Raw genomic sequence first — 8511 nt, forward strand, 5'->3', positions numbered from 1 at the left:
CGGATTCCTTTCCAGTGATTTTTCTTGTTTTTCTCAACCAAAAAGACGGGCGTCTTTCCCTTTAGGACCGGCGTCTTTCTGAGGACGGGCGGATTCTTTAGCAGGACGCCCCGATTTGCTAACAGTCCCAAAATTTAAAAATTCAGCTCATGAAGGATGGGCGTCTTGTGATAAATACGCCCGGGTTGCCTGAAGACGGGCGGATTCTCTTGAAAACGCTCGGATTCTGCCCCTTTTACCCGGATTCAGTTCCATCCGTGTACTTGCATATCCCTTGTCATTTTTCATTCTTCAAAATCCCGTGTTCTTCATTGTGGGGGCACTACTAAGGCATGAATAGCCTAGGCAATTGCTATCCCCACACTAGGCTAAAGCACTACACATCAATTGAAATCATTAGTCCCTCCCTCACTTCTCTCAAAAATGATAATTACCTTGATCAAAGCACAAAAATCCAAAAATTGACAAAAATGCAATATGAGAATTAAAATGCGAGTTAGGGAGTTAGAAATATTTACAAATGGTGGTTTAGGGAGGTCTCCACCAAACTCTCATCCTTAGTGAGATGTCATGAGGGCATGTCCAAGGTGTTGTTGATGTTGCTCAACACCTTGAAGAAGTAATCAAAAGCTTGTTCATTATCATGATAAAGATCTTCAATAGATCTTTGCCCTTGTTGTCGGTCTTGATCGATAGCATTACCAATATAGGGATTGAAAATCCCTTCAAACTCATCGTCCCAAGAACCACAAACTTCATCTACTTGATCACTCAAGATCTCTTGAGTTGATAGAGACAATTCTCCTATTTTCTTTTCTTGGCCAATGAGGTCATCCTCTTCATTGCTTGACTTTGATGAGCTTTGCAAGCTCTCTTTGTCATAATTCACTTGCTCTTTGAATGGAGCATCTTCAATTTTCTTCTTCCATTGGAGTTCCGACTTCTTCCTATCATCCTTCCGGCTATAATGATCAATCATAAAACATGGTTCATGCAAACGGGGAGCTCTCATGGTCTTGTCAAGATTGAAAGTTATACTCTCATCTCCCACTTCTAGAGTGAGCTCTCCATGTTTCACATCAATCACCGCACCCGCGGTGTGTAAGAAAGGTCTTCCTAGAATGATTGGAATGTTGGAGTCTTATTCCATGTCAACAATGACAAAGTCCGCCGGGATGAAAAATTTCCCAATTCGTACGGGAACATCTTCCCATATCCCTAATGGTGTCTTTGTCGATCTATCGGCCATTTGGAGTGTGACATTGGTGCATTTAAGCTCTCCCATCCCCAACCTTTTACTCACCGAGTACGGCATAACACTCACACTAGCCCCTAGATCACATAAGGCTTTGTTGATCGTGGTGTCGCCAATGGTACACGGTATTGAGAAGCTTCCCGGATCCTTGAGTTTTGGAGGTGAACTCCCTTGAAGTATTGCACTACTCACCTTAGTGAAGGCGATAGTCTCAAGCTTCCGGATCGACTTCTTCTTTGTGAGGATGTCTTTCATGTATTTCGCTTAGGCCGGCACGTGATTGATTAATTCCGTGAAAGGAATTGAGACTTCCAAATTCTTCACAATTTCCATAAATTTTTCAAGTTGGTCATCAAATTTGGGCTTGGCTTGACGACTTGGAAAAGGAAGTCTAATCACAATGGGCTCCTTCTCCTTGACCTTGTCTTCATTTTTCCTTGAAATTTCTTCTTTTGATGGTTCTCCATCCTTGGAGTTTTGCACAATTTCTTCTTTGTCACTAGCTTCCACAACTTCATCCTCAACTTGCTTCTTCGGTGCTTCATACCTTGTACCACTCCTCAAGTGAATGGCACTAACCGTTTCATGTCTCGGGGGATTACTTTGAGGTGGTAATTGCCCCTTTTGTCTTTGTGAGCTTGAAGATGCTAGTTGAGTCAATTGGGTTTCCAACATTTTGGTGTGAGCTAGGATGTTGTTGATGGTGGTTTCCTTTGCTTGACTATCTTTTTGCATTTGAGTGAAAAACTCTTGTTGATTCTTTTGCATTTGAAGGACCGCTTTTTGAACATCAAAGCCTTGGTCATTTTGTTGATTGTATGGAGATTGATTTTGGTAACCTTGGTTTTGATTGTAAAAGGGCCTTTGATTTTGGTTTCTTATGGCAGGTGGGGTGTATGTTGTTTGAGGGTTTTGAACATTTTGGCTTTTGTATGAGAGATTTGGATGGAATTTGGTGTTTTCATTGTAATAGTTGGAATAAGGGGTACCACTCTTGTATGCTTGGAAAGCATTCACTTGTTCATTTGTTCCCCTACATTCACTTTGGTCATGTCCCAAAGTTCCACAATTCTCACATATCCCACTTGGGATTGATGAAGATGCCGTCATGGCATTAACATGATGCTTTGGTGATTTTGAGGCTTCTTCAAGTCTAGCCATAGCTTTTTCAAACTTCAAATTGATGGTATCAATGTGAGCACTAAGTTGAGCACCCAATTGAGTAACGGAGTCCACTTCATGCTTTCCTCCTCTAGTAGCCTTGCGAGGTCTACTATATTGTGATTTATGGACCGCCATTTCCTCAATTTTGTTCCAAGTTTGATTGTCATCAACTTCGGTGAACATTCCATTTGATCCCATGTTGAGAATGTTCCTTGAATCTTCATATAGACCGTTCCAAAATTGTTGTACCAAGAACCACTTGCTAAGTCCATGGTGAGGACATGAGCGACAAATTCCTTTGAATCGCTCCCAAGCTTCATACAAAGATTCTTAATCCCTTTGCTTAAAGCCCGTAATTTGAGCTCTTAGCATGTTAGTCTTTTCCGGTGGATAGAACTTTTTGTAGAAAGCTAGAGCCAACTTCTTCCAAGAATCAATTCCGAGAGTAGCCTTATCAAGGCTTTTCAACCATTGTTTCGCGGTACCAATTAGAGAAAAAGGAAATAAGACCCATCGAATTTGGTCTTGAGTTACACCGGTTTGAGAAATCGCATCACAATAATCGCAAAAAGCCTCCATATGAGAGTGAGGGTCTTCACTAGGCATCCCCCCAAATTGGCTTCTTTCGACTAATTGGATAAATGCAGATTTGGCAATGAAATTTCCGGTTAGATGTTGTGGTGTGGGAGTACCATTGGGTAGGTTCTCCTCGGTGGGTACGGAATGTGATGAAAACTTAGGCATTATGGGTTGATTTTGTGTTGTATTTTGTGTTGGGTTCTCCTCACCTTCTCTTGCAAAAGGGTTGATGAACTCAATAGTTGGTTGAATAACCTCACTAACACCTCTCAAAGTTCTCCTAGCAAGTCTTCTATTGGTTGTCAAAGTTCTTTCAATTTCACGATCAAAGGGTAACAAGTCACCTTGTAACCTTCTAGACATGCAAAATATCAAACAACTCGAAAACAATTAGAACAAACCTTGAGGAGTTTTACTTCCCCAAGGCAAAGAAAGACACAACTAATAACAATATAAGAAAATCTAAATCAAGTTAACACCGTCCCCGGCAACGGCGCCATTTTTGGTCGGTAACTATATCTTTTCGGTAACTTGTCGCTAGGAGCACCTAGACCAAAACACAATTTATAACTTCACAAACAACTCTACAATTAGTAAAGAGGCAAGTAAAGGTCGGATCCCAAGGGACGGGAATTGAGATGAGATTTCTATTGCAACTAGTGGTGTCTTAGGGGTGTCACAATTTGGGTTGATGTAGAAGGTCACGAAACTAAATAGCAATGAAAGTAAACAAGCAAGATGAATTAAAAGGGTTGTAAACAATTGATAAAAAGCACTAGGGTATCATGGGGTCATAGGGGATTCATGGGAATTGATCATACAAACATGTTCTCAAATTATAAGCAAGCAATTATTGTTGTGATGGATTGAGTTGGTTTATATCTTACAATCCTAGGAAAGTTTGGGTCCCGGAGCCGAATCGATTAGATTGTACAACACCTACAAGTCGACTTAGTCTTCCCTACTCAACAACATGCATGGTCTAATGAGACTCGAGTTGGTTTATGTCTTACAAGTCTCATTGAAAAGATAGGTGATGGGTAAAAAATGCAAGGATTCATAGGCTCGCATTTCATCAAACATAACATGTGCATGAGTTGAGATCATAACAAGAAAGCAAATAAACCATGAAAGCATATTAATTTAAGAATGAATCATTCCCCATGTTGGTTTCTCCTAATTACCCATTAACCCTAGCTAAGTGACTACTCACTCATTATCATGTTGAACATGCTAGCAAGGTTGTCAATCATACCAACAAAGTGAAACATGATGAATAAATGAAAGTAATTAACAATAATTAAGAAGGGATTAAGAGAATTATACCTACTAATGATTCCAATAATAAAGCAAAGAATAAAAGAAGTACTTGATGCTTGATTGAGAGGTTATCAATCTCCCAATAATAACCCAAATAATCTTCAATTACCCAAAATAAAGGATGAAAAAAAGAGAGATTAAGGAAATAAAACTTGTATTAAAACTTGATTAATTGTTGGTTACAATATTAAAGAGAGATTTGATTGATATTAACTACACTAAAGATTGCTAAGAAGAACATACTCTTCTAATTAGACTAATGGGGTATTTATAGTGGGGATTAGGTGTAGGAATTAGGGTTAACTAAGGGCTTAAATGACGATTAAGTCCCTACTTAAGGAAACGCCAGTATTTTTGGAAGGATGGGCATCTTTCTTTGAAGCTTTGAAGAAGACGAAGTTGTGCTGCCTTGGAATCCGTGCGTCTTTAGCACGGGACGGCCGGATTCGAGGGTCTCTGCCCGGGTGTCTTGGGGTGAAGACGGGCGTCCTCTGGTGTTGCTGCTCGGGCGTCTTGTGGTGAAGACGCACGGATTGTGAAGGTGGAGGACGGGCGTCTTCAGGACAATCCGCACGGATTGCTGTACAGTCTCATTTCTTCTTCTTTTCTTCCCTTTTCTTCATAAAATCCTTGGGGATTTCCTCGGGGATGCAAGGATCTTTTCTCATCATTGCCCATCTACTATAGTATTTACAAAGGACTTCTAATCTTGTCTCTCCTTGATGCTTGGTCATTGAATTCAATCAATTTAGTCTCGTTTTGCCATGAAAATGCAAGGTTTTTACTCCTTTCCTACCAAGGGCACAAAACCTCAAAGAATATGCAAAACAAAGAACTAAAGACAATAAATGACCCAAATATGTACTAAAAAGCATGGGAACAAGGCTAATTCGGGAACTAAATATGCTCTAATTATGGTCACATCAGCGTCCTAGCAAGAAGACGCTCGTCGCCCCCTCATAGAATCCGAGCGTCCCGATCAATGATCCGCTCATCTCCCCTGCCCATAGTCCAAGCGTCTCCCTCCTTGATACAAGCGGATAGTGACACCTTCAGCACGATATGCTCATCTCCTTGAGGATACTTGCATTTCCCTACTTTAGAACTTAGCATTGTTAATTACTAATTTATCCTTACTTCACCTAATGATGCATCACTATATATACTCCATTTGTAATAATCAAGAAAGAAAGCCCTCTTATGGAGGCAACAATTCTTAGCTTAGACCAAGTTACATTAGATAGTAGAAAGCTCTCTTAGATTAGATTAGGAGGAGATTAGAATAGATTATCCTTTAATCTTTCCACAAAATTACACATTAATCTTTCCTTAATCATTGTTCAAGTTTATTATTATTGGGTAATTGAAGATTATTTGGGTTATTATTGGAGAATTGACAACTCTTCATCAATCAATCAAGTTCTCTTCTTTTATTCTTTGCTTTATTATTTGGAATCATCTTCATAGGTATAATCTCTTTTACTCTTGTTTAATTATTGTTAATCACATCATTTATTCATCATGTTTGGCTTTGTTAGTATGATTGACAACCTTATTAACATGTTTCCCATGATAATGAGTGAGTAGTCTTTTAGCTAGGATTAATGGGGAATTAAGGGAAACAAACATGGGGAATGATTCATGCTTAAATCTAATATGTTTTCATAATTAATTTGCTTGCTTGTTGTGATTTCAACTTATGCACATGTTATGTTTGATGAAATGCTAAGCCTATGAATCATTGCATTTTACCCATCTCTTATCTTTTCAATGAGACTTGTAAGACATAAACCAACTCGAGTCTCATTAGACCATGCATATAGTTGAATAGGAAGGATTAAGTCGACTTGTAGGTGTTATACAATCTAATCGATTCGGCTCCGGGACCCAAACCTTCTTAGGGATTGTAAGATATACACTAGCTCGATCCCATCACGACAAAAAGTGCTTGCATCTAGTAGAGAACATGTTTGTATGATCAACTCCCATAAATCCCTTATGAACCCATGATATCCTAGCATTTTTAGTCATTTGTTTACATCCTTCCTTTAATTGCTTGTTTTACGTTATTGCTTTCATTAGTTTAGAACACACCTATAAACCCAATCAATTGTGACACTCGCATAAATTGAGATAGATAGACTTAGAACCCAAAGCACACCGTCCCATGGATCGACCTCGACTTAACAAATAACTAGTTGTTTGTTGAGAATATAAATGTGTTTGATTGGGAGACCCGACGACAATCTCGACCGATCAAAATGGCGCCGTTGCTGGGGACGGTGTTATGTGATTAAGTTCTTGTTTAGTTGTATATTTTAATTGTGCTTTAACCTTGAGGAACTTGTTCCTCAATGTTCATTTTTACCATTTTATTGTAGTTTCCATTTTTGTAGTTGTATCTTTATCTTGGTTATGATGATGACCCAAGACTTGACATATGGAGTATGTGGTGGATCTTTTGAGTATGACTATGGGTATGGGGAGTTTGAGGAGCAAGTCAACACAAACCTACCTTACTACTCATACAATGAAAATCCTAACTACTACCCCAAATTTTCCCACCAAAATCCCCACATCCAATATCCACAACAACCACCCACCCAATGCCCACTTCATAATGAATTTCAATTGCCACAATACAACCACTTTCACACCCACCCACAACAAGAAGATGAACCCATTCAAAATGCGATTCTCCAAATGATGGGAGATCAACAAAACTTCTTCAAACAAATGCTAGAGGAAAGCCAAAAAAGAGACAATGTTCTTCAAGGCATTGTTACCCAAGGTGAGGAGTTGGAGATTCAAATTGCCCAAATGAAAGAATCCCAAGCAACCACTCCCCACCAACCCTTAAACATTGATCATGAATGTGAATTTGAAGTAGTGACCTTTGATATGGAAGATGAGAAATGGGAAGAGCCAATCTCTTTGAGCTCTTGTGAGTATGAAAATGTGGTATTTGATGAGGAAGACACGAGGTTGAGTACGCAAATACTCTTAGCCTTTGTGAGTATGAGGGTGTGTCTTTTGATGTGAACATTGATATGTTGAAGAAAGAATTAAATGAAGCCTAATGTGACCATAATTAGAGCATATTTAGTCCCCGAATTAGCCTTGTTCCCATGCTTTTTAGTGCATATATAGGTCATTTATTGTCTTTAGTCCTTTGTTTTGCATATTCTTTGAGGTTTTGTGTCCTTGGTAGGAAAGGAGTGCAAACCTTGCATTTTCATGGCAAAATGAAGCTAAATTGATTGAATTCAATGACCAAGCATCAAGGAGAGACAAGATTAGAAGGCCTTTGTACATACTATAGTAGATGGGCATTGATGAGAAAAGATCCTTGCATCCCCGAGGAAATCCTCAAGGATTCTATGAAGAAAAAGGAAGAAAAGAAGAAGGAACGAAGCTGTAAGACAATCCGGGCGGATTGTCCACAAGACGCCCGTCCAGCACCCACAATCCGAGCGTCTTCCTCCACAAGACGCCCGTCCAAAATGCCCAGAATCCGCCCGTCTTCCCCATCTGGACGCCCGTCCAGATTCACCAGAATCCGTCCGTCCCGTGCCTAAGACGCACGGATTCCCTTACAGGCATTTCGTCTTCTACAAGCTTCAAGGAAGGATGCACATCTTTTTCTAAGACCGGCGAAAAGGAGACCGGAGTCTCCCTAGAGACCGGCGATTCCTCAAGGAATTAATCGTCATTTAAGCCCTTAGTAAACCCTAATTTATGTAACTAATCCCCACTATAAATACCCCATTAGTCTAATTAGAAGAGCATGTTCTTCTTAGCAATCTTTAGTGTAGTTAATATCAATCAAATCTCTCTTTAATCTTGTAATCAACATTTAATCAAGTTTTAATACAAGTTTTATTTCCTTAATCTCTCTCTTGTTCATCCTTTGTTTTGGGTAATTGAAGATTATTTGGGTTATTATTGGGAGATTGACAACCTTCCAATCTATCATCAAGTACTTCTATTATTCTTTGCTTTATTATTGGAATCATTAGTAGGTATAATTCTCTTAATCCCTTTTTAATTATTGTTAATTATCTTCATTTATTCATCATGTTTCACTTTGTTGGTATGATTGACAACCTTTCTAGCATGTTCAACATGATAATGAGTGAGTAGTTTCCTTAGCTAGGGTTAATGGGTAATTAGGGGAAACCAACATGGGGAAT

At 39.2% G+C, this 8511-nt stretch overlaps 1 non-coding gene across 1 annotated transcript; it reads left to right on the forward strand.

The window, feature by feature from the left end:
• Window positions 1–2684: 2684 nt before the first annotated feature.
• LOC141618924 (small nucleolar RNA R71) lies at window positions 2685–2791 on the forward strand. Its single transcript, XR_012531532.1, has one exon. It is a non-coding gene; the product is annotated as a small nucleolar RNA R71 (small nucleolar RNA).
• Window positions 2792–8511: the final 5720 nt, after the last annotated feature.

This window comes from Silene latifolia, chromosome 1 (assembly GCF_048544455.1).
Source record: "Silene latifolia isolate original U9 population chromosome 1, ASM4854445v1, whole genome shotgun sequence".
NCBI lineage: Eukaryota > Viridiplantae > Streptophyta > Magnoliopsida > Caryophyllales > Caryophyllaceae > Silene > Silene latifolia.